The sequence below is a fragment of the Lathyrus oleraceus genome, chromosome 3 (assembly GCF_024323335.1).
Source record: "Lathyrus oleraceus cultivar Zhongwan6 chromosome 3, CAAS_Psat_ZW6_1.0, whole genome shotgun sequence".
Taxonomy (NCBI): Eukaryota; Viridiplantae; Streptophyta; class Magnoliopsida; order Fabales; family Fabaceae; genus Lathyrus; species Lathyrus oleraceus.
The window spans coordinates 178,913,150-178,940,669 of NC_066581.1; positions in this window are offsets into that span (position 1 = coordinate 178,913,150).

Sequence of the window (27,520 nt, forward strand, 5' to 3'; positions counted from 1 at the left end):
ATTTGTTGAAGTTGGTGTATGTTTGGTTGACTTCTTTGAGCATGCTTGAACTTGCCTTTCCTTTCTGATTTTCATTGACCTACTTCCCTTGATCCAAATGAGCTGAAATTTGGTATGCATATCATGTTATGGATTGTGATTGATCATGAATTATTTGATGATTTATTGAATTGTTTATGATTGGTTTTGAGTTGAGTCTTTCTGTTGACTTCTATGAGCTTCCATATGCCATGCTTTGACCTAATTTGCTTGTGAAATCATAATGGTGAATGATATGAATATGAAACCAATTGGGTTTGCTTCTTGATTGCTTGAACTTGATTTTGATTGGATTTCATTTGCTGTTTTGACTTTCTTATCTCTTTTTGACCCTAGGCTTGTCCTAGTGGTCATGTTGCTCATGTTTAAGTTTGTTGTTTCAGGTTAAGCAACAAATACCCAAAGAGATCAATACAAATTGATTGAGCTTGATTGATTATCATGTCTAACTTGTTTGTTTTTGTAGGTTGCTTGGCTCACATGCTTTGAGCCTTGTGCATTGCACATTTAACTGATTGTGTTGACTGTTGATCCCTATCTTATTTGGTTTGACTTTGAGTTGTGTACTGATTCTGTTTGACTGGTTTCAGGTACCATTAGTTGCTTAGTTCTTTAAGAACTTGCTTTGCTTTGCTTAAATAGCAATTTGCATTGAGGTATAATTCCTTATCTTCATGTAGTCTGGAAGACCTGGCATGTTACTTGGCCAGACAACTGTCTGAAGTCCTCCTTAAGAGGCGATGTTTTTGCTTGTTTACTTTTGTCCCAAGCAGGCAAAGTCCTTTGAATAAGGCAATTGGTGGATATAAGAGATATGTAGTCTATCTCCCACTATTCTGTGAGTCTTCTCCTTGCTCCCATTACATGGTTGTAGCATTGAGATCCTAACCCAAGATCTATCGAGTCAATAATCTGTGGAGAGAGTTCCTACTTTCTGAACTCCCACACCTTCTGATATTCAAATGCTCTCCCTGGCCAGGGATAAGAGCAATGAGGCACACCCCTCATATCCTTTCATCTGCTTCACCTTAGCCCCTCAATGGCAAGGTTAAGAGCACCATTGACCCTATTCCAGTTGGCTTCAATGCCTAACCCTTTGTGTGAGCCTGATTGTTTGGTTATAGTGTGTGCTGAATGACTTTAATTGATTGATCACTTACCTCATATACACATGTCTGCTTGCATGCTTTGTGCATTTATCATCATCAATTACTCATTAGTGCATGATCATTTCATTTGTCTCTGTGACATATCCTTGTTGTTTGCCCATTGAGGACAATTGTAAGACCATCCATTGGCCATTGTTCCTGTGATATGGAAGTGAGTATAAGACCATCTCATTGGCCACTCATCTTCTCTTTGCTTGATGCATTTGTTTTGTTGTATGTGAGGATGCAACTGTAAGTCCCTGCAAGTTGGCTGTTGCTTTCCTATGATCATATGTTGGATATTGGTATAAGCCCAGACAGATTAGCATCCGGTATCCAAGTTTCATTTTGTTTTAGGAGATTGGAATAAGTCCATCTATTGGCTTCCGATATCCTTGTTTCTTTGTTTAGGAGATTGGTGTAAATCCATCTAGTGGTATCCGGTATCCGCTTTCTTTGTGAGATTGGAGTAAGACCATTGAGTGGCATCCGGTATCATTTGTTTGCTTATTTTGATATTGCTCATTGCCTATTCCAAAGGACGCACTTGAATCATCTTCTATATGATTTCAAGAGGTGAACCCTCTAAGAAGTTTTACAATCCATCCTCATCCATGCATCCCCATTAGGTCCTAAACCTTTTCACACATTACCTTCAAACTTGAGATAGATATTGTGCAAACATCTTCATGTTTTCAAATAAAAAACCTGGACCCCAAGTTCTTGACTTTTTCAAACTCCATTTCATAACACTTCTTTTGAATCAATCTTAATCATACTTTGACCCTACTTTCATAATCACAATCAATTAACTTCACCCATTCAATTGTTTTGGCTTTGTCCATTGTTAATATTTTCATGCATTATCCATAGGTTTCAATTCTCATTGTGGTTGATGTAAACCTCACCCTATCCTTAGTGAGTCGACTATAAGACTTCCGTACTGAAAACAGGGTTAACCCCTCTAGTACGTCGAAGCTATCCCCGCATGGTGGATGTTGGTCTTGGTCGAGTTTTCTCCCATTGATAATGAAAAGCCTCAGTGCTATTGTTTAAAACTGAATCCACCAACTTTTGGAAATCTTTTAGCCGAACTACGGCGTTTTGATCCTTACCTTTGATGGAAGGTACGTAGGCAACGGGTTCATCCGTTCAAACACAAAAACAATAAAAATTGTATATTCTTTTCTCACCATCCCAATCATGTTTGCACAATACTTATGTCATAACAAATAACAATTTAGTACAACAAGTGTGAAAAGGGCTCCCTAGGAGTACCTAGGACGTAGTGGGTGCCTAACACCTTCCCATTGCGTAATTTACCCCTTACCCAGACTCTCTGATCTTTTTATTAGTTTTCTACGCGTAAAACTTCTTAGGCTTTTGTTCGCTTTTTAGCCAGTCCTTTAGATAAATAAAAGTGCGGTGGCGACTCGAAATCTTTGTATATCTTTGCTTATGATTTAATCAATAGATCATATAGCGACGAATACACCGCTACAGAAAAAATGGCGACTCTGCTGGGGATTGAACTCTAATCCTTGGTGGTATTGCCTACTTTTCACCCTTTGTTGTGCTATATTGTTATCTGTTATATGACATGTTTTTGTACAATTTGGGATAACTGTATTGATTGTAATGTTTGAATTGCTTGATATACAATTGTTGTTTGCTTTGGTGATCTGTGAGATGAGTTCTATACCCGAACTCGAGTGCACTCTAGGATAGGAGAATGGCATAGTCTTGTTGACTATGTGGAGTATTCCTTATCCAGTTGACTTGCGAGTCCATTCACTGGGTGGAGGTCATGTTGGATTAATAATGTCACACAAGTTATTTGTGGTTAGGCATTATTCTTTCAATCATGTGCCGTAGAAGCCAAGGACCTTAGTTTACCAAACCCAACTTGGCCTATTTTTTAGGATGTAGTGCGGAGGTCGTTCAGATGTCAGTTCTGATGCGATTGTCACGCGATACTACACTCATGAGAGTTTCTCTTGAGAATATTCTTGGAATACGAGTATTCGTTCCTCCGATAATATTCGAAAGATGGAACGATGATTATGGGAACCTCTGATAGAACATGTCTGACAGGTTTAAACCCTAGTACACTCCCTTTGGGTGGTTCTTAACTAAGACCCCATGCTCGTGACTCTCAACAAACCCGTGATTCGTGGTTGAGTCGTTCAGACAACCTTAATATCAATGGAACCTGGATGTTGATCAGGTGCAAAACCTAAATCCACCAAAACGGATGGTTGATATTAAGGATGTCCGAACCGGTTCATGTACCATTAATATCAATGGAACTTGGGTGTCGATAAGGTGAAAACCTAAATCCACCAAAATGGATGATTGATATTAGGGATACAATGAGCTTTCCCATGACCTTTGTTTGGTGTGACTTGTTTGATCCTTGAGTGTGTTTGTTGCATTCATGCATTCACGCATTCATCTGCATTCATGTCATCAAAAAAGGAAAATTTTCAAGGAACTTAAAGGGTTTATTTGCAAAATTTTCAGACATGGAAAGACCAAAAAGGCATACAAAGAAGTACAGCTTTAGACAGCCCGATGTAAAAGAGTTAAGGAATCTGACATCGTATGTATTAGATCCCTTGGGTTTCAAAGCTCGCTATGGGAAGCTTCTACCTCTGCTCACTACTCAGGTCGACGAAGGGTTAATGAGTACCTTAGCTCAGTTCTATGATCCGTTGTATCACTGCTTCTTATTTCCGGACTTCCAGCTATTGCCGACTTTGGAGGAGTATTCTCATCTCATTGGGATTCCGATTCTGGATCAAGTGCCGTTCAGTGGCCTAGAGAGTATTCCATCTGCTCGAGAGATTGCCAGCTTGTTACACATAGATGAAGATTTGCTTAGAGCTAATCTGACTACCAAAGGCGGAATTCAGGGTTTTCCTTCTGAGTTCCTCATTGCCCAAGCTACCTTTTATGGGAAGGCCATGAGTGAGGATGCCTTTGAGGCTCTGTTTGTGTTGCTCATCTATGGATTAGTGCTATTTCCCAACTTCGACAAGTTCGTGGACATAAACGCCATTAGGATCTTCTCAGTTCTTAATCCCGTTCCGACTTTGTTGGGCGATGCATATGTCTCTTTGCATTTGAGGAATACAAAAGGTGGAGGAGTCATTGTCTGCTGTCTACCCCTGCTGTACAAGTGGTTTATTTCGCACTTGCCGCAGACAGTTGCTTTCAAGGAGAATAAGGGATGTCTACGGTGGTCTCAGAGACTCATGTCTCTCACCAATGATGATATCACCTGGTATGATCGCGTGTACGATACCGTCCAGATCATCGACTATTGTGGTGAATTCCCTAATGTGCCTCTTCTTGGCACATGTGGTGGGATCAGCTACAATCCTATTCTCGCACGACGTCAGCTTGGGTTCCCCCTAAAGGATAAACCCCATAACATTCTGTTAGAAGGCGTATTCTTTCAGGAGGGTAAAGATCCCCAAGGCCTGAAAGCCATATTTGTCCGTGCTTGGCGCAGTATCCGCAAGAAGAGTAGGAACGAGTTGGGTCCAAAGAATTGCATTGCTTTGGAGCCATACACCTCTTGGGTCAGACAGAGAGCTGCCGTATACTTGATGCCGTACGACTATCCGAGACCTACACCGTTGGATGTGGCTGGGCCTTCAACCCTCCCTACCCAACGTGTAGAGGAGTTGAGAGAAGAAGACCTTTCACGTGCTTGGATCCGTGAAAGAGAGGAATTGCTGCAGCAGCTTAAGGAAAAGGACGCTATGATTGAGTTCCTCGAGCACCGAGTGATCGACGACCCGAACGACACTTGGACTTCTCTGCTTCCTCAGTCTTCCAAATTCTGGAAAAGGAAGTATGATCAACTTGCAAAGGAGAAAGCAGACATGGAAGCGGCCTATGAGAGAGAGATCAAGAAGTTGTGCACTTCTCGTCTTCCAGCATCCCGAGCTTCTAGGGATCCATAGGATGATATTTGCCTTTTCTCTTTGTAATCAAGAATGTTGTACTTCTTTGTTGAACATATTGAATGAAATATTTTCCAGGAAATTAAAATGCTTTAACTATTCGAAATAATTGCAAATAATACCCTAAGGGTTCCTTGAAAACAAAGCATCTACACAAGCATTTCATGCATCATCTTTGCATAAGCAGGTACCCTTTGTTTCTGGTCTTCTTGTCCTAACCCTGTTCTTCATTTATTTTGAAGACAAGCTGACTCACCGGTATTATACGCGAGTCAACTCTGCGAGAGTCATGGAGCAACTAGAACAAGAGAACAGAGAATTGAAGGAAGAGGTCGCCAGACTTGGTGCTTTGATGGAGCAACTCCTTGCTGCTCAGAATCAACCTTCTCCGCCTCCCGCAACTCCTGCTCAGAGGACAGTCATATCAGAGGTAGCCACTTCAACGGTGCCAGTCAGCGCTCATGCGCCCGATGCTATGCCACCCGGTTTCCCTTGGGGAATGCCTCCAGGTTTTATGCCTGATCTGCCAGCGCCAACCTTTGCTCACATGCCGGCATCTAGCCCGGTCCCTATCGCCGCTCCTCCTGTCGTGCATACCATGCCCAGGGTAGACGACACCATCTATCACTCCGAGCCGTCTGAGGGCACGGATGTTCATGAAAAGATGGACGCCATGAACGACCAATTCCTTGAGCTGAGGAAGGAATTGAGGACTCTTCGAGGTAAATACCTATTCGGCAAGTCTGCAGCCGAGTTGTGCCTTGTTCCCGGTGTGAAGATACCGATTAAGTTCAAGGTCCCGGACTTTGAAAAGTACAAAGGGAACACATGTCCACTCGCTCACCTGGTCATGTACGCCAGGAAGATGTCCACACAGACTGATAATGATCAACTTCTGATTCATTATTTCCAAGACAGTCTATCCGGTGCAGCGCTCAGATGGTACATGAGCTTGGACAGTGCCAATATCAGATCCTTCAACGACCTTGGCGAAGCTTTCGTCAAGCAGTATAAGTACAACGTCGATATGGCGCCTGACCGAGATCAACTCAGGTCCATGTCACAGAAGGACAAGGAATCGTTCAAGGAGTACGCCCAGAGGTGGCGAGAGCTGGCAGCTCAAATCACTCCACCGCTTGAAGAGAAGGAAATGACCAAGATCTTCTTGAAGACTCTTGGCTCATTCTATTATGAGCGGATGGTAGCAAGCGCTCCCTCTGATTTCACCAAGATGGTGAACATGGGGATGCGTCTCGAAGAAGGTGTCCGTGAAGGACGGTTGGCAAAAGATGATGGTTCTTCTTCTAAACGATATGGGGCGTTTAAGAGGAAAGAAGGGGAAGCACATGCTGTGCAATCTCAATCCAAGCATAGAAGACCCTCTATTCAGAGGAAGCCTGCACAACATGCCAGTCATCAGCACCAGGTGGCTCACGTAGCACCTGTCTTCAAGGACAATGCTCAGCAACATCAGCAATATCAACATCAACAGTATTAGCATCAGCAACAGTATCAACAACCTCAGTACCAACAACAACAGTCTCGTCCACAGCAACAGGCTTACCAGCCTCGTGGTAGCACAAGTAATCAAGCGAACATGAGTTTTGATAGGAAGAAGATCAGTTTTGATCCGATTCCCATGTCTTACGCAGAGTTATATCCCTCTCTAATAGAGCGGAAGCTGATTACTCTGAGAGATCCTCCGGCTATACCGGTCAACCCTCAGTGGTGGTATAAGCCTGACCTGCACTGTGTCTATCATTCTGGAGCTCTGGGCCACGATATAGAGAATTGTTTTCAGCTGAAGACCAAGGTTCAGGACCTTGTGAGATGTGGTATTCTGAGTTTTGAGGACTCGAGCCCAAACGTCACCAAGAACCCATTGCCTGCGCATGGGAAATCTGTCAACATGATTCAGAAATGCCTTTGGAAGTACAAGGTCAGATACGTGAGCCACATCAGGCAGTTGTTGGTTGAATTACACCGTTTGCTGTGTCAGTACAGCTACTTGGAGCATAACCACGACAAGTGCCGCGTCTGTTCGGTTAACCGCTTGGGTTGCGACCAGGTCCGCCGAGAACTTCAAAAGCTATTGGATGAGGGTACCATTGAGATTCTGCAGAATCACAATGTTGATAAAGTTGACCCTGAAGTGAATGTCATCTCACCAGTATTCAAGCTGCCTGAGCCCGTTGTTATTCGTTACAATAGCAACAAGCCGAAGGCTTCCCCTTCCTTGATTATTAAACCAGCCGGCCCTGTGCCTTATTCATCTGACCGAGCTGTGCCCTTCCGATACAACCCTGTTGCTATGCAAGATGGGGTCGAAGTGCCTTTACCTTCCACTTCCGTAACCACTGTTGCTGATGTAAGTGGGTTGACCCGAAGTGGTCGTGTATTTTCTGCGCCTCCAAAGGTTGTTGCTTCTGATACTGTTGAGCATCCTGTGGGAACCGCTGTTAGTGTTCAGAATCCGGCACTTGATGTCGCCAAACCATCCTCCTCCGTACAAAAGACTCTTGTTTCTTCAGTTGGCCCAAGTGGCATTGTAGATGAAGAATCTGATGAGATGCTGAGGCTCATCAGAAAGAGTGAGTACAACATTGTAGACCAGCTTCTACAGACACCATCCAAGATTTCTATTCTTTCTCTGCTGCTGAATTCAGAACCCCGTAGGGAGGCTCTGCAGAAAGTCTTGGATCTGGCGTATGTGGATCACGACGTCACCCTTGAGCAATTTGATAGTATTGTTGCAAACATCACCGCTTGCAACACTTTGAGCTTTTGTGACGCTGATCTCCCTGAGGAGGGAAGAGACCACAACATGGCTTTACATATCTCCATGAATTGCAAATCTGATGCAATGTCCAATGTGCTGGTGGACACTGGATCTTCTCTAAATGTATTGCCAAAGACCACACTCTCTCGTTTGTCATATCAAGGTCCTCCCATGAGGCAGAGTGGGGTCGTTGTGAAAGCATTTGATGGGTCGCGCAAGACCGTGATTGGGGAAGTTGATCTCCCAATCAAGATAGGACCAAGTGATTTCCAAGTTACTTTCCAAGTAATGGATATCCACCCATCATATAGCTGTCTCTTAGGCAGACAATGGATTCACGAGGCTGGCGCCGTGACATCCACCCTACACCAGAAGCTGAAATTTGTCAAAAACAAGAAATTGGTCGTAGTAGGGGGAGAAAAGGCTCTCCTGGTTAGCCATCTGTCTTCTTTCTCGTACATTGACGCTGAGGATGAAGTTGGAACGCCATTCCAAGCTTTATCTATTGATGAACCAATCGAGAAGAAGTTTCCTTCATTCACTTCCTACCGTGATGCTAAGCTGGCCATTGAGTGTGGTGCAGTTGCTGGTTTAGGGAAGGTGATTGAACTTGAAGACAATAGATCCCGGGCTGGCATTGGCTACTGTTCTGGGGCATTTAACGAGCAAGGTCTGTTCAAGAGTGGAGGATTCATCCATGACGATCATCCCGAAGAAGGGGAAGCTGCTGCTATCTTGGAAGAGGATGCAGAGGACGTGAACAATTTTGTTATTCCTGGTGGTGTCTGCCACAATTGGGTCGCTGTAGATGTTCCTACAGTCATCCATAGATCAGAGTAATTGTTCACTTTGTTTTAAACCCTTCTCCCATGCCAAAAGGAGAAGTGATGACATTGTTGGCAAAGCATATATACAATGATGTTTTCATTCAATTTTTGCATTGTTAAACATTTGTTTTTCCTTTGTTTTCACTTTTTGCTTTTCTTCATGAAATAAGTGATCACAAAAAACCACAAAAACAAAAATAAAAGAAATCTTTTTCATCTGCATAATGGTTTGTTTGTTTAAATTCTAAAGTTTTTCCTTAACTAAAATCATTATGCAGGTTGATCCTAAAACCCATTGAACATAATGATTCGACGCCATCTCCCAATTTTGAATTCCCTGTATTTGAGGCAGAAGAAGATGACGTTGAGGGGATTCCTGATGAGATTACCCGTCTCCTTGAGCACGAAGAGAAGATCATTCAGCCGCATCTCGAAGACTTGGAAACAGTCAACTTGGGGTCTGAGGATTGTGTTCGTCTGGTGAAGATTGGGGCACTTCTTGAAGGGTCTGTCAAGGAAGATTTGATCAGTTTGCTACGAGAATATTCAGATATCTTCGCTTGGTCCTATGAAGACATGCCGGGTTTAGATACGGATATTGTGCAACATTTCCTGCCTTTGAAGCCTGAGTGCGTGCCTGTGAAGCAGAAGCTCAGAAGAACTCATCCAGATATGGCAGTGAAGATCAAAGAGGAAGTTCAGAAGCAAATTAATGCGGGGTTTTTGGTGACTTCTACATATCCTCAATGGGTGGCCAATATTGTGCCTGTTCCTAAGAAGGACGGAAAAGTCCGTATGTGCGTTGACTATAGAGATTTGAATAAGGCTAGTCCTAAAGATGATTTTTCTCTACCACACATTGACATGTTGGTAGACAATACAGCTAAATTCAAAGTCTTTTCCTTTATGGACGGATTATCCGGATATAATCAAATCAAGATGGAACCAGAGGATATGGAGAAGACAACATTCATCACACCTTGGGGAACATTCTGTTATCGAGTGATGCCCTTCGGTTTGAAGAACGCCGGAGCCACGTATCAACGAGCTATGACTACCTTGTTTCACGACATGATGCACAAGGAGATAGAGGTCTATGTTGATGATATGATTGCCAAGTCCCGAACGGAAGTTGAACATGTTGAGCATTTGTTGAAGCTTTTTCAGCGTTTGAGGAAGTTTAGACTACGCCTGAATCCGAACAAATGTACTTTTGGAGTCCGTTCCGGCAAGTTGTTGGGTTTTGTGGTAAGTGAAAGAGGTATTGAAGTTGATCCTGCAAAGGTCAAAGCAATACAAGAGATGCCTGCACCCAAAACTAAGAAGCAAGTCCGAGGTTTTCTTGGCCGCTTGAACTACATTTCCAGATTTATATCCCACATGACTGCGACATGTGCGCCGATATTCAAGCTCCTCCGGAAAGATCAGTCTCATGATTGGACCGAGGATTGCCAGAAAGCTTTCGACAGTATCAAAGAGTATCTGTCTGAACCTCCGATCTTATCTCCGCCTGTGGAAGGAAGACCTCTGATTATGTACTTAACAGTTCTTGAAGACTCGATGGGTTATGTACTCGGTCAACAAGATGAATCAGGGAAGAAGGAATTTGCTATCTACTACCTCAGTAAGAAGTTTACTGATTGTGAGTCTCGGTACTCTATGCTTGAGAAGACGTGTTGTGCTTTGGCTTGGGCTGCTAAGCGTTTGCGCCAGTACATGATAAATTATACGACTTGGTTGATATCCATAATGGATCCGATTAAGTATATCTTCGAGAAGCCTGCCTTAACTGGGAGGATCGCCCGTTGGCAGATGCTGTTGTCTGAGTATGATATCGAGTATCGAGCTCAGAAAGCTATCAAAGGTAGTATCTTGGCTGACCATCTAGCGCACCAGCCGATTGAGGATCATCAGTCTGTTCAGTATGACTTCCCTGATGAGGAAATTCTGTATCTGAAGATGAAAGATTGCGATGAGCCTACACTTGATGAAGGTCCGGAACCTGGTTCCAGATGGACGATGGTGTTTGATGGCGCTGTTAATCAATATGGGAATGGAATTGGGGCAGTGATCGTTACTCCTCAAGGTTCACACATTCCGTTTACAGCAAGGCTAACTTTCAAATGCACGAATAATATGGCGGAGTATGAAGCCTGTATTATGGGACTTGAAGAATGCATTGACTTGAGAATCAAATACCTTGATGTCTATGGTGATTCGGCCCTGGTTGTCAATCAGATCAAGGGTGAATGGGAGACGAATCAACCAGGTCTCATTCCGTACAGAGATTACGCAAGGAGAATTTCAACATTCTTCACAGAAGTTGAATTTTATCATATTCCTCGAGAGGATAATCGGATGGCAGATGCTCTTGCTACGCTGGCTTCCATGATTGTGGTCAGATGGTGGAACGATGTCCCCAACATTACTGTGATGCGCTTGGATAGACCAGCTCACATATTTGCAATCGAAGAAGTGAAAGATGACAAGCCTTGGTATTTTGATATCAAGAATTTCCTCCAGAACCAGGTCTACCCGCCAGGGGCATCTGTGAAAGATAGGAAAACTTTGAAAAGGTTGTCAGGCAGTTTCTACCTCAGTGGTGAAGTGCTGTATAAGAGAAATTTTGACATGGTTTTGCTCAGATGCGTGGATAGACACGAAGCAAACCTGTTGATGACTGAGGTCCATGAGGGTTCATTTGGTACTCATTCCAATGGACATGCCATGGCTAAGAAGATGCTGAGAGCAGGCTACTATTGGCTGACAATGGAGTCTGACTGTTGCAAGTATGTGAAGAAATGTCACAAGTGTCAAATTTATGCGGACAAGATTAATATTCCTCCGACACTTCTGAATGTGATTTCATCACCATGGCCTTTTTCTATGTGGGGAATCGACATGATTGGCATGATTGAGCCGAAAGCGTCCAACGGACATCGGTTTATTCTCGTAGCAATTGATTACTTCACCAAATGGGTTGAAGCCGCTTCGTAAGCGAGTGTAACCAGGCAGGTGGTTGTGAAGTTTATCAAAAATCAGTTGATTTGCCGTTATGGTGTGCCAGAGAGGATCATTACTGATAATGGATCTAATCTGAATAACAAGATGATGGATGAGTTGTGCGCCGAGTTCAAGATTGCACACCATAATTCCTCTCCCTACAGACCCAAGATGAATGGGGCTGTTGAAGCTGCTAACAAGAATATCAAGAGGATTATCCAGAAGATGACTGTCACGTACAAAGATTGGCATGAGATGCTGCCATTTGCTTTGCATGGATATCATACGTCTGTGCGCACTTCAACAGGGGCAACCCCTTTCTCTCTTGTTTATGGCATGGAAGCCGTTCTCCCAGTAGAGGTGGAGATCCCATCAATGAGAGTCTTGATGGAAGCCAAGTTGACTGATGCTGAATGGATTCAGAGTCGTTATGACCAACTGAATTTGATCGAAGAGAAGAGATTGACTGCCATGTGTCATGGTCAGTTATATCAGCAGAGAATGAAGAAAGCATTCGATAAGAAGGTCAAGCCTCGTGTGTTCCGAGAAGGTGACCTCGTGCTCAAGAAAGTCTTGTCTTTCGCGCCCGATTCCAGGGGCAAGTGGACTCCAAACTACGAGGGTCCATATGTTGTTAAGAGAGCCTTTTCAGGCGGTGCTTTGATGCTTACAACAATGGATGGGGAGGATTTCACTCGTCCTGTGAACTCAGATGCAGTCAAGAAATACTTCGCCTAGAAAAAAAAGTATATGCAAATGAAAAAACAGAATAGCTCGCTAAGTTGAAAACCCGAAAGGGCGGCTTAGGCAAAAATGAGCGTCTCGGTGGAGAACCCGCAAGGGAAATCCAGGCAAAAATTAGAGACTTGAAAAAAGAGAATGTTTGCATCCCGCTAGATTGAGTACCTCACCCTGGGGCAATCTAGGCAAAAATTAGGGATTTGGCAAGCAACTGCATCCTGACAAGACTTTCTGTTCACCAGCCTTCATTTCGTCAGATGATTCTCGATTCGTCATCAACTGAAGCTTCGGATACATCGAGATTCAAATTGGTAGAGAAAGGATCATTATGTTCAATGTAGCCCTCTTCCAATATATATCACTGATTTCAAATTTGTACAGATCTATGGAGTCTTGCCATTTGCAGGCTACCATTCCATCAAATCAATTTGAACTTTTATCCAATTATTTGCACTCTTATTTGTTTCAATTCAACAAATGTTTTGCATGTTTTAAATTGATAAAATATCATTGTTTTAAAACAAATCAAATTTTTCAAAAAAAACATTGTTTTAAACGAAGTGAACATTCACAATGTGAAAGGATACTCAAAGAATATCTCAGTGCTCTCCCGAGGGTGGCATGATCTCCAACAGGTAAGATATATGTTCATATTCCTGGCTTGGCTGTATCTTTTTCTCCAGATATTGTTGTTGGGGTTGTTCCCCAAGCAGAGTGTTGTTGAAGACTTCGTTTTCTCCAGCAGCAGTTTCCCCCAGCATGGGTGCTTTTCTCGTGAGTTTCGGCGGTTGATGATTTGTCATCTTGGTGCCCCGTCACTTTCTCCAGTGGGTCGATATCCCCAGACTTTATTTGTCTCCTCAGCACAGTCGCGAACAGAGTTGTTGTCACTCTCCCCAGTGCAGTGGCCAGCGGAGTTATTTGTTTTCTCAGCACGATCGCTTTCTTTTTGAAAGACTCGGTAAGTCAGCGGTTTGATACCCGGTACTTTACCCTTTCCCCGGCAGTCGTCTGCGGAGTTGTTGCTATCTCTCCATCAGAGTTATTCTCCTCAGCAGAGCAGGATTTATTTTCCTATTCAGTGGTTGATTGGGTTGACATCCCAGTATTTCATCCATCTCTTCCTCAGCGCAGTCTGCAGAGTGTTTGTGGCAGTTTCGCCTGTTGAATACTTCTTCAATCCCCAGTACGGTCGGATGATGGCTCTAGCATCCAGAGAACGGATTGATTTCCTAACTGTTTGTGATCCCCAGTAGAGTGGCTCCTATTGCAGAATCTACTTGTTGTGATCAGTTTGCTATGTATATTCTCCCCCAAGTAGAGTGGCTTGTTGCAGACTCTACTTATGTGGTACATTCTCCTTCAGTTGGTTGTTCCCCAGCAACGGAGTTATGTGGAGTTGCTTCTACAGCAGTTCGTGCTTGTGCAACGTTTTTTTTGTTTCTCAGTTGACACTGGGATCCCCTGCAGATATCTTGGGTTTTCTCTTGTTCTCCAACAGATTTGTCTTGGTGGCTGCTTTTGCCCGTTGTGACTTTCTGTACCCCCTATTGGGTTGTTTGCTAATTCATCACTCAGAGATTTGGTTTCCTGATATCTCTGATCCTCTGCTTCTTCAGCGGTACTCGCAGATCTTTGCTTCTCAGCATGTAGATCTTCAGCAGATTGGCTTTCCAGTTGGTTTTCCCCTAGAAGTATAATACCGGGCATTTGATTCCTGGACCTGTTGTGTTAGAATTGTCTGTTTTGTCAGCATTCATCAAACATAAATCACGCATATTCATGCATACTCATAAACATTCAGATATTCATGTTGCATTGTCTGCCATATATCTTTGTTTGTTGTTCCCTGCTTTTGGGTGATACAGATCTTCTCTATAGATCTTCCCAAAGCAGATGACGAGTGTTAAAATCTCTCCATATAGAGTCAGCCCCATAAGCAGAAAATGTTTGTCTTTCCTTCTGCAGTTCCCCACTGAGATATATCCTCGTGGATGACGGTTTCTTCCGTTTCCTCCCAACACATATATTGGGATGGATCTTCCTATTTGAGTTACATCCTCATTAGGACGTGTCTTGATTCAGTCCGTCTTTTCAGATTATTCCCGAATTGGCTATTTGTCAAAAGTCTTGTACTTCCCAGTGGGTTGTTCCCCAGCGGAGTAGTTTTGGTCTTCTACCTAACAGTCGGTAGTTGTAAACCCTATTTTCCTGCTCTCCAGCAGTTTGTGGTTTGTTATAAACCCTATCTTGGTTTCCCGTGCGAATTTGTGATTTGTTCTATCCCCACGCGGAGTTGTTAGTCTTCTACCCCGTATTCGGTAGATGTAAACCCTAATTTTATGGTCAACCCTGTAACACCCTTCTAAAATACCCCAAATATTTAATTAAAACAACAAATATACATCAGAGTAGATATGCAATTAAGGGTGTCACACAATCACTTCACACCATTCACCAAATAACTGTCATGCTCTTTATTTAATCAATATAAACATTGCATAATTCGCAGCGGATAGAAATCAAATCAATCATGCAAAACATGTAACACGTTACATGTAAAGTTGTTCAACAACCACATTAAAACAAGGTAAAACATCCCGTCCCGATGTTACATCTACCAGAGCATGACCCACTAAGGAACTACACTAGACTCCAAGTACTAGCTCCTACTCAATCACTGCTCGTTACCTGAAAAATAGTTGTAAGGGTGAGTTCCTCAATCGATATAATAAGCATTATAAAATATCATGTAATGTTAAGTAATTTAACACACTTCATCACCCTAATCATAACACACATTCAGTAACGGCACATCAACCCAAACATCATACTCAACACCAACATAAAGCACACGTATAATCTCAAATCATACTCAACACCAACACAAAACACACGTATAATATTGGAATACATCCATTCATATCATACGCCATACATACATTATGCAATGAGACTCCATGCATGCGGTACCGACTATTCGTGAACACATAGTTCAACCTCACCGATCAAACCCAGATACGGCTACCAAGCTCACTAGTCCCACTCATTTGAGACCTAGTGACTCACTCACTAATTCCTCACCATGGGAATTAGCTACCACCCCAAGGGCTATGCTATGCACGCTAAATCACCTAGCATGCAAACATCAACAACAGTCCACAATGACTAACTCACTAATTCCTCACCATGGGATTTAGCTACCACCATAAAGGCCACACTATGCATGCTAAATCACCTAGCATACAACCATCAACAACGATCCACAATGGACATATGCTCACACTCTAAGCCATAAAACAGTCCATCCACAATTACATACATAATATATACATTCACAACATTATGCATATTTTCACACATCATCAGCATATTTATCACATAATCATATCATGTCATGCCAAATAAGTCAATCACAGTATTAGCACACTCTACTAATACCTATACTACTCAAAACAACGGGAAATGATCCCTACTATATCACACACCGATATAGGCCAACCATCAAATATGTACACAACATTTAAATACCAATTTTTCCACTTTTCAACAGTGTTAACCGGTTAACGCCCTGGGTTAACCGGTTAACGCAGCACAGACACGCCTCCTGGCAAAACTCAACAGTGTTAACCGGTTAACGCCCTGGGTTAACCGGTTAACGCAAGACAGACAACAATTTTTTCCATAATTCGAAACAGTGTTAACCGGTTAACGCCCTGGGTTAACCGGTTAACGCAAGACAGAAAGCTATCCCTGCGCTAACAGCGAAACGGACGCAGAATTCTCCGCATTTTCCACCGTTGGAGGACTTCCGGACCTCCGATTCCGATTCCGTAAAAAGCTATACGTTCGGAAAATCACAACTAACCCAAATACAGATTCAATTACAGTTTTCACATCACCTATTCATCACAATTTTTCTACATTCATAATCCAATTAGGGTCAAATCAATGGCTTATCACTACCCATTACATGTTAACCCATAATACCCATTAAACGACGATAAACCCCCCCTTACCTGAGTTAATCCGGCAATCCTTTAGCTTCAAGCTTTTCTCTTCTTCAACCCTCTTCTCTTGCTCTTCCTCTTTTCCCTTTCTCCACTTTTGGTCGCTTCTCTGCTTTTCACGTAAAAACCCTTTCTTTACCAAATGGACTCTTTTTCTTATTTCCAACTTATATATATATTCCAATAATAAAATCCAATAATATTCCAAATTATTTAATTAAATGAATAAATATAATATTAACTTAAATTAAATAATTATCTTATTTTTATCGGAGTGTTACAACTCTCCCCCACTAAAAGAGTTTTCGTCCTCGAAAACATACCTCAAGCGAATAACTCCGGATAAGACTCCTTCATCTGACTCTCAAGTTCCCAAGTCACATTGCCACCTGCTGGTCCTCCCCAAGCTACCTTTACCAAAACAATCTCTTTACCCCGCAACTGCTTCAATTCTCGATCCTCGATCCTCATAGGTGATGTTTCAACAGTCAGGTTATCTCTCACCTGTACATCATCTACTTGGACCACATGCGACGGATCAGGAATGTACCTCCTCAACTGAGACACATGAAAAACCTCATGCAAATTCGCAAGCGACGGCGGTAAAGCGATACGATAGGCTACCTCCCCTATCCTCTCCAAAATCTGATAAGGACCAATAAATTGAGGTGTCAACTTCTTCGACTTCAAAGCTCGACCAACCCCAGTTATCGGAGTAACGCGAAGAAACACATGATCTCCCTCTTGAAACTCAAGTGAGTTCCTCCTCTTGTCGTGATAACTCTTCTGACGACTCTGAGCAATTCTCATCTTCTCCTGAATCATCTTAATCTTTTCCGTAGTTTGTTGAACAATCTCCGGTCCAACCACAACACTCTCACCGGACTCATACCAACATAAAGGTGTCTGACATCTCCTACCATACAAAGCTTCAAACAGTGCCATACCAATGCTCGCATGAAAACTATTGTTGTAGGTAAACTCAATCAAAGGTAAATAACAATCCCAAGCACCTCCCTTTTCCAAAACACAAGCCCTCAAAAGATCCTCTAGTGATTGTATCGTCCTCTCAATCTGACCATCAGTCTGCGGATGATATGCAGAACTCATTCTCAGCTTAGTTCCCAAAGCCCTCTGCAAACCTTCCCAGAACTTCGATGTAAATCTAGGATCTCTGTCCGAAACAATACTCGATGGAATACCATGCAAACTTACAATTTTCTCAATATACAATTCAGCTAATCTCTCTAACGGATAATCCATTCTGATCGGAATGAAATGAGCCGATTTTGTCAATCTGTCAACAATCACCCAAATAGCTTCAAAATTCTTAATTGTCCTCGGTAAACCAGAAACAAAATCCATACTGATACTATCCCACTTCCACTCTGGAATAGCCAACGGTTGCATTAGCCTAGACGGCTTCTGATGCTCAATCTTTGACTTCTGACAAGTCAAACAAGAATAAACAAAACTCGCAATTTCTCTTTTCATTCCCGGCCACCAAAATAACTTTTTCAAATCATGATACATCTTCGTAGCTCCAGGATGAATACTCAGGCCACTACGATGTCCTTCCTCAAGAATACTCTTCTTAAGTTCGGTAACATCCGGAATACACACCCAATTACCAAATTTCAAAACACCATTCTCATCAACTCTGAATTCACCACCTTGACCTTGATTCACTAGAGTCAACTTATCAACCAAAAGCACATCGGATTTCTAACCCTCTCTAATCTCATCCAGAATACCACTCGTTAACTTCAACATTCCCAATTTAACACTATTGTGAGTACTCTCACACACCAAACTCAAGTCTCTAAACTGCTCAATTAAATCCAATTCCTTAACCATTAACATAGACATATGCAATGATTTCCGACTCAATGCATCAGCCACTACGTTTGCTTTACCCGGATGGTAATTCAAACCAAAGTCATAATCCTTCAGATACTCTAACCATCTCCTCTGTCTCATATTCAGCTCTTTCTGATCAAACAAATACTTTAAACTTTTATGGTCACTGAAAACCTCAAATCTTGACCCGTACAAGTAATGCCTCCATAACTTCAGAACAAATACCACTGCTGCCAACTCTAAATCGTGTGTCGGATAGTTCCTCTCATGAACCTTCAGTTGTCTCGAAGAATAAGCTACAACCTGCTTATTCTGCATCAAAACACCACCCAAACCCAACAATGAAGCATCACAGTAAACCTCAAATGATTCTGACGGACTTGGTAATATCAGAATAGGAGCAATAGTTAACCTTCTCTTTAACTCTTGGAAACCTTCTTCACATTTTGAGTCCCAAACAAACGCTTGCCCCTTTCTAGTCAACATCGTCAACGGTAACGCCAACTTAGAAAATCCCTCAATGAACTTCCTATAATAACCTGCAAGTCCAAGAAAACTCCTTATCTCGGAAACTGACTTCGGAGCTTCCCACTTAGATACCGCTTCTATCTTAGAAGGATCAACAACAACGCCACCTCTTGAAATCACATGACCAAGAAAACTAACCTCTTCTAACCAAAATTCACACTTTGACAGTTTAGCAAATAACTTCTTTTCTCGTAGAACTCCTAAAACCACTCTCAAATGTTCAGCATGCTCTTCTTCAGATTTCGAATACACCAAAATATCGTCAATAAACACCACAACAAACTTGTCTAGGTACGGATGGAAAATCCTATTCATATACTCCATAAATACCCCAGGCGCATTAGTCACACTAAAAGGCATTACAGAATACTCATAATGTCCATACCTTGTTCTGAAAGCAGTCTTCTGAATATCCTCAGTTTTCACACGTATCTGATGATACCCCGATCTCAAATCTATTTTGCTGAACACGCTCGCACCAACCAACTGATCCATCAGATCATCAATCCTCGGCAAAGGATACCGATTCTTGATCGTCACTTTATTCAGTTGCCTGTAGTCCACACACAACCTCATAGTACCTTCTTTCTTCTTAACCAATAACACTGGTGCACCCCACGGTGACACACTAGGACGAATAAATTTCTTATCCAACAGATCTTCCAGCTGACTCTTCAATTCAGTTAACTCAACAGCAGACATACGGTACGGAGCCATCGATACCGGCCTAGTACCAGGTACCAAATCAATCGAGAACTCAACTTCACGCTCTGGCGGTAATTCATTCACTTCTTCAGGAAACACATCAGGAAAATCACACACCACGGCTAGATCGCAAATCACCAATTTATCTTTAGCCTCCAAAGTCGCTAACAGCATAAACAACTCTGCCCCATCTGCTACTGCCTCATTCACCTGCCTTGCTGATAGAAACAAACTCTTTCCTTCCTCAATCTTAGGAAAGATCACAGTCTTATCAAAACAGTTGATATAAACTCGGTTAAACACCAACCAGTTCATACCCAGAATAACATCAATCTGCACTGGTGGAAGACGCACTAGGTCCATCCCAAAGTCTCTACCAAAAATACTCAAAGGACAATTTAAACAAACTGAAGTAGTAGTCACTGAACCCTTCGCAGGAGTATCAATCACCATACTACCATGCATCTCAGATATCTCTAACTTAAGTTTCACAGCACAATCCAAAGATATAAAGGAATGAGTCGCACCTGTGTCAATAATAGCTACAAGAGGAAAGCCATTAATATAACACGTACCTCGGATCAAACGATCATCTGCAGAAGTCTCAGAACCCGATAAAGCAAAGACCTTGCCTCCCGACTGGTTCTCTTTCTTCGGCTTAGGACACTGTGGACTGATATGACCCACCTCTCCACAGTTGAAACAAGTCACAGTCTTCAACCGACACTCTGCAGCCAAGTGACCACCTTTGCCACATTTGAAACACTTCTTCTCATTACTGGTACACTCATGGACACGATGTCCAGCCTGACCACATCTGTAACACTTAGCAGGGGCACTGGAGTCTCCCCCACTAGGTCTCCTCATCCCACTCTGTCTCTGGAAACCTTTGCCAGCTGCATACGGTTTCCCACGATCATTCTGATTCTTGCCTTTCCTATCAACCCTCTGCTGATAGCTCTCCGCTCTGGCCTTGGTATCCTGTTCAAAAATTCTGCAACAGTCAACCAAATCAGAAAACACTCTAATCCGCTGATACCCAATAGCCTGTTTGATCTCGGGACGCAACCCGTTCTCAAACTTCACACATTTTGAAAATTCCCCAGTAGCCTCATCATAGGGAGTGTAATACTTCGACAGCTCTGTGAACTTAGCAGCATACTCAGTAACAGACCGGTTGCCCTGCTTCAATTCCAAGAACTCTATCTCTTTCTTTCCTCTGACATCCTCTGGAAAGTACTTCCTCAGGAATCTCTCTCTGAACACCGCCCAAGTGATCTCAGCACCCCCAGCAGCTTCCAACTCAGTGCGGGTAGAAACCCACCAATCATTTGCTTCCTCTGACAGCATATGCGTACCGAACCTGACCTTCTGGTTATCGGCACACTCAGTCACTCGGAAGATCCTCTCGATCTCCTTCAACCACTTCTGAGCACCATCTGGATCGTATGCTCCCTTGAACATTGGAGGATTGTTCTTCTGGAACTCACTCAGTTGACGAGCAGCTCCCATTCCCACAACATTCGGATTCCCTCCAAGTACTCCAGCTAGCATACCCAGAGCCTCAGCAATCGCAGCATCGTCTCTACCTCTTCCAGCCATCTCTATTCTGAAAACCCAACAAGCTAAAACAATAAGTACTGATAGGGTTACACAACACCTATCACGTACAGGGAAACAGAATAATTACGACTCGACTCGACCGACTATGCTCTGATACCACTAATGTAACACCCTTCTAAAATACCCCAAATATTTAATTAAAACAACAAATATACATGAGAGTAGATATGCAATTAAGGGTGTCACACAATCACTTCACACCATTCACCAAATAACTGTCATGCTCTTTATTTAATCAAAATAAACATTGCATAATTCGCAGCGGATAGAAATCAAATCAATCATGCAAAACATGTAACACATTACATGTAAAGTTATTCAACAACCACATTAAAACAAGGTAAAACATCCTGTCCCGATGTTACATCTACCAGAGCATGACCCACTAAGGAACTACACTAGACTCCAAGTACTAGCTCCTACTCAATCACTGCTCGTTACCTGAAAAATAGTTGTAAGGGTGAGTTCCTCAATCGATATAATAAGCATTATAAAATATCATGTAATGTTAAGTAATTTAACACACTTCATCACCCTAATCATAACACACATTCAGTAACGGCACATCAACCCAAACATCATACTCAACACCAACATAAAGCACACGTATAATCTCAAATCATACTCAACACCAACACAAAACACACGTATAATATTGGAATACATCCATTCATATCATACGCCATACATACATTATGCAATGAGACTCCATGCATGCGGTACCGACTATTCGTGAACACATAGTTCAACCTCACCGATCAAACCCAGATACGGCTACCAAGCTCACTAGTCCCACTCATTTGAGACCTAGTGACTCACTCACTAATTCCTCACCATGGGAATTAGCTACCACCCCAAGGGCTATGCTATGCACGCTAAATCACCTAGCATGCAAACATCAACAACAGTCCACAATGACTAACTCACTAATTCCTCACCATGGGAATTAGCTACCACCATAAAGGCCACACTATGCATGCTAAATCACCTAGCATACAACCATCAACAACGATCCACAATGGACATATGCTCACACTCTAAGCCAAAAAACAGTCCATCCACAATTACATACAAAATATATACATTCACAACATTATGCATATTTTCACACATCATCAGCATATTTATCACATAATCATATCATGTCATGCCAAATAAGTCAATCACAGTATTAACACACTCTACTAATACCTATACTACTCAAAACAACGGGAAATGATCCCTACTATATCACACACTGATATAGGCCAACCATCAAATATGTACACAACATTTAAATACCAATTTTTCCACTTTTCAACAGTGTTAACCGGTTAACGCCCTGGGTTAACCGGTTAACGCAGCACAGACACGCCTCCTGGCAAAACTCAACAGTGTTAACCGGTTAACGCCCTGGGTTAACCGGTTAACGCTAGACAGACAACAATTTTTTCCATAATTCGAAACAGTGTTAACCGGTTAACGCCCTGGGTTAACCGGTTAACGCAAGACAGAAAGATGTCCCTGCGCTAACAGCGAAATGGACGCAGAATTCTCCGCATTTTCCACCGTTGGAGGACTTCCGGACCTCCGATTCCGATTCCGTAAAAAGCTATACGTTCGGAAAATCACAACTAACCCAAATACAGATTCAATTACAGTTTTCACATCACCTATTCATCACAATTTTTCAACATTCATAATCCAATTAGGGTTAAATCAATGGCTTATCACTACCCATTACATGTTAACCCATAATACCCCTTAAACGACGATAAACCCCCCTTACCTGAGTTAATCCGGCAATCCTTTAGCTTCAAGCTTTTCTCTTCTTCAACCCTCTTCTTTTGCTCTTCCTCTTTGCCCTTTCTCCACTTTTGGTCGCTTCTCTGCTTTTCACGTAAAAACCCTTTCTTTACCAAATGGACTCTTTTTCTTATTTCCAACTTATATATATATTCCAATAATAAAATCCAATAATATTCCAAATTATTTAATTAAATTAATAAATATAATATTAACTTAAATTGAATAATTATCTTATTTTTATCGGGGTGTTACAAACCCCACCATCTTTTGGCCTTCTGCCTACAAACCAGCAGTCGTAAGTCCTATCTTTGCGGTTTTCTACCCACAAACCGGTAGTTATAAACCCTGTTCTCTCCATTAGCAGAGTTAACTTTGTTGTTCATCCCAACCGATGACAATTCCCTCTTTGTGGTTATCTCCATCTAGTTCTTCATGTTGATTTTCCTTTGCTTGGATAAGTTGCTCAGATCAACACTTATATCCCCAGCAAGTCTTTTGTGGATAATTGCTGTATGCTAGCAATTTTATCCCCAGCGGGTCCTTTCACCTTTTGTCAGTGATTGTGTTCCCCGGATCATTGATTTTCATCAATGCATTTCCAGCGAGTCTCCTTTCATTTACCCCCTTTGTTGGTAATGTCTGTTGCTCCCTTTGATTGGTCATCGCTATATACCTAGTCTGGTATCCCGATGCCTTTCTTTTCGGATTTTATCCTATAAACAACCTACAACCCGGTTAAGGATAATCTTCCATGCGAGGTTTATTATTCACGTTTTGACGGCTATGAATAATATATCTCATGCACTCTTCAGTCGAAGCCTTTCGTGTTTCCCTGGTCGAGTAAGATTCGCTATTTCCCTCTGCGGAATCGAATATTTCTTTCTGGTCGGATAATTGCCGGATGCTTGCAATCTATCCTTTGAGTTGTCTTTCGTTTACCCGTATGCTTGGTATCGATTGTCTCTCTTTTTTGGTTAGTCACCTATTACATACTCCGGTATCTCTGGTGTCTTTTCCTCCCGAGTATATTATTCACGTTTTGACGGCTATGAATAATATGTCTTATGCGCTCTTTGGTTGGAGTCCTTTGTTGACCTTCCCCAGTCGAGTAAGATTCGTATTCTTTGTAGAATCGAATGCCCATCCTATAAACAAGTTTGTTGTTCTAGCTTTCTTCAGGATGATGAGTGTCTTGGAACACAAACCAATTCACATCTTCGGATTTTATCCTATAAACAAACTACAACCCGGTTCAGGATAATCTTCCTTTGTGAGTATTCTATCCACGTTCTGACGGCAATGGATATTATATCTCGTTCACTCTTGGGTCAATCTTTTGATTGTTTTTCTCCGCAGAGTAAGTTTCGTATTCCTCGTGGAATCGAATGTCCATCCTATAAACAAGTCTGCTGTTCTAGCTTTCTTCAGGATGATGAGTGTTTTGGAACACAAACCAATTCACGATTTCGGATTTTATCCTATAAACAACCTACAACCCGGTTCAGGATAATTTTTCCATGCGAGTACATTATCTACGTTTTGACGGCTATAGATAATATATCTCATGCACTCTCTTGTCGAACACTTTGTTTGTTTCCCCAACTGAGTAAGATTTGCATTCTTCACAGAATCAAATATCCATCCTATAAACAAGTTTGCTTTCGCTCTCTTCAGGATGATGAGTGTTTTGGAACACACACCAATTCACGTCTTTGGTCGGTCACCTGTTACATACCTACAACCCGGTATCCTTGGTGCTCCTTCCTTTCTGCTCCCTATTATGACCTCGGTCCCTTGTGGAGTCAGATTTTCGTGAGTTTATGTACCTTTTCCAAGTCTTTCTCAGATGTTTGGTTGATTGATATCTCTCACCCTTACGCCGGTCTTAGATATTCGTTCTTCCTGAGCTTGTTACCCTTATACCGGTAATACCTCATCTCTTTGGTGCTTCCTCAGTGAAGTTTCCTTTTGCTTCTCCCTAGGAGTCAGCTTGTGACTGTCCAATGGATGTTTTTCCTTTGGAATTTTCTTTTCCCCAGTGTGAGTCCTTCACTCCCCAGTGAGGTCTCTTGTTTGATTTCTGTTTCCCTAATCAGAGTCGTGTCTTGTTCACGCTGTGTCAGTTTTGTTTTTCCCCAACTTGAAGTCGTGTCCTGCTAACGCATTTCTTTTTCTTTTACTATCCCCAACAAGAGTCTTGATGGAGTCTCTGTTCATGGTGAGTGTATTACTCCAATGGATCGTCTTTTCTTCTGTGTGAATCATATTCCCCACAGAATTTGTGTCTTTTGCATGCATACATTTGCATCATGAGGTCTCTTAGGGACCAAAATTTGTCTCATTACTGTTATTTAAGCCCATTCTACCGCGTCAAGATGAAGATTTCTAAACTTCACTTCTCCGGCTAGAATGACCTTAAATAGGGGCATCTGTAAGACCCCAATTTTGGCCCTAAGATCCCTCATGGCCCATATCATATCATATCATGGCCTCAAGGATCATTTCATGCCCTAACTTCCCTCCTAGTGGGTGGGTTATCTTGTGAGTGTGGTTCTTGATCACCAAGCATGTATTGCATTTGTATATCATTGCTTTTCATATGTTTACTAACCAAAAGTACAAAAATATTGTCATCTAACCATGTTACTTGCAGCTGAAGCAATCAACAGTCAAACAGTCAAATCATTCATTGAGCAATGGATGGTGGCCATTCCTGAAGAATTTGGGCACCATGATCATTCATCAAGAGTTCATATAAGTTGTGGCATCATTTGGAATCAAGATCTCAAGGGATTAGGGTTTGGAATTCATCAGAACATGGTTCAGTCAACCAAAACCCTAGCAAAGTCAACTTTGGTCAACTGTGCATTTAATCAGTGATTTGATGGTAGGAATTGGTTTGAGAGGTCTCATTCATGTCCATATAGGCCTCATATAACATGTCAAACATCATCCTGGAAGAATTTGAAGTCAAACAAGAAATTTCCAAAAATAGAAAGTTGACCTGTAATTGGAATTTGCCAAAAATGGAAAGTCTTGATCCTCAAAATTACATCATGATACAAGCTTCAAATGAATTTTTTCCCAACATGAAAGTTGAAGATCTTGTTCTCCCATTTCCAAAAAGTCCAAGAACACTCAATTCCCATGTATGGTTGGCAAGTTATGATCAAATCATTCTCAAATATTTTTGAACTTCAAAGTGGCATATCTTCCAAACCATTTGGCCAAATTGGGTGGGGTTTTTTGCTACAAGTCATATTTGATGCCCTCTTTCCAAATCTTCCATCACAATTCACCAAAACTCAACCAAGCAAAATGGCATTTTTGAAGTGGTTTGAATTAATTTAAGTGAGGTGAAAAAGTGACTTTGCAAAATAACCAATTCCAACACATCCTACCAATTGAAATTGTTAAGAAATCATGTTTTGGATGTGTGCCAAGGCCCAATTCGCAGCTGTAGCACATACACCTTGCCATTTGAGTAAATTTCACCAATTAGTCAAAACACCTCTTTTATGCAAATTTGGATTACCATTCAATTAACCAACTAAAACAAACCTTAAACAGACTATATATTGTTCATTTGCACTCTGAAAACCCTAGCCACAACTTTCTAAAACAGACCAAATTCCATTTTTCTCAAGAACACTCATTTTCTTCATTTTGAAATTCTACTGAAAAACTTCAAAGAACTCGTGCATTGTTTGTTTGTGCCATCATATACAAACCACTTGGAACCTTTTGCAAGCTTGAGAGCACGACTGTAAGGCAAGGCAAGCACTGTTCCATTGAAGTTCACTTCCATGGCAGATCTCGATTTGAGCTGAGAGCAAGGTAGCTGAGCCAAATTCCTTCACTCATTCATCATCTGGGACCTTGTTGAACATCTGTTTCTACACATCATAGCCAAACAACAACTGCATCATCACTGTGCTCAAAATTTGGTAAGACTTCGAACATGACCATTCTCAAAATGTTGATATGCTTTGTATAGATCTCTTCACGCTGAACTCTTTGAGCTTTGAATCATTGAAAATGGTCAAGTATTGTAGAAGTTATGCTGAGTTGAAATTTGATGTGTGAATATGTTTGTGCTTTGATCTTTCTTGTTAGCATGATTCAATGGAAAATAAGGTTAGATTATGGATGTATGTTGTTAGATGGTTCGAATGCTATGCTTGTTGTCCAAAACTGTAACCAAAAGTTCATCACGATTTGGATGATGATGAACAGTAGCCATAAACCCTATCTGCAACCCATAATTCGTATTTGGCTTTTTGATTTTTCTGTTTTGCATGAAGATCACTGTGCTATTGGCCATGACCAATCAGAATGCACCGTTCCCTTAAGTGAAACGCAGCGTTTCACTTAAGGGACTCCATAATTACCGTTTTGCCACCGGTCGCTTATTATTTTCCATTAAATCATTTTATTTCACAATTTTTATTTCATTTTGATCACAATCTTACAAAAATCATAAGTCAATCATTTT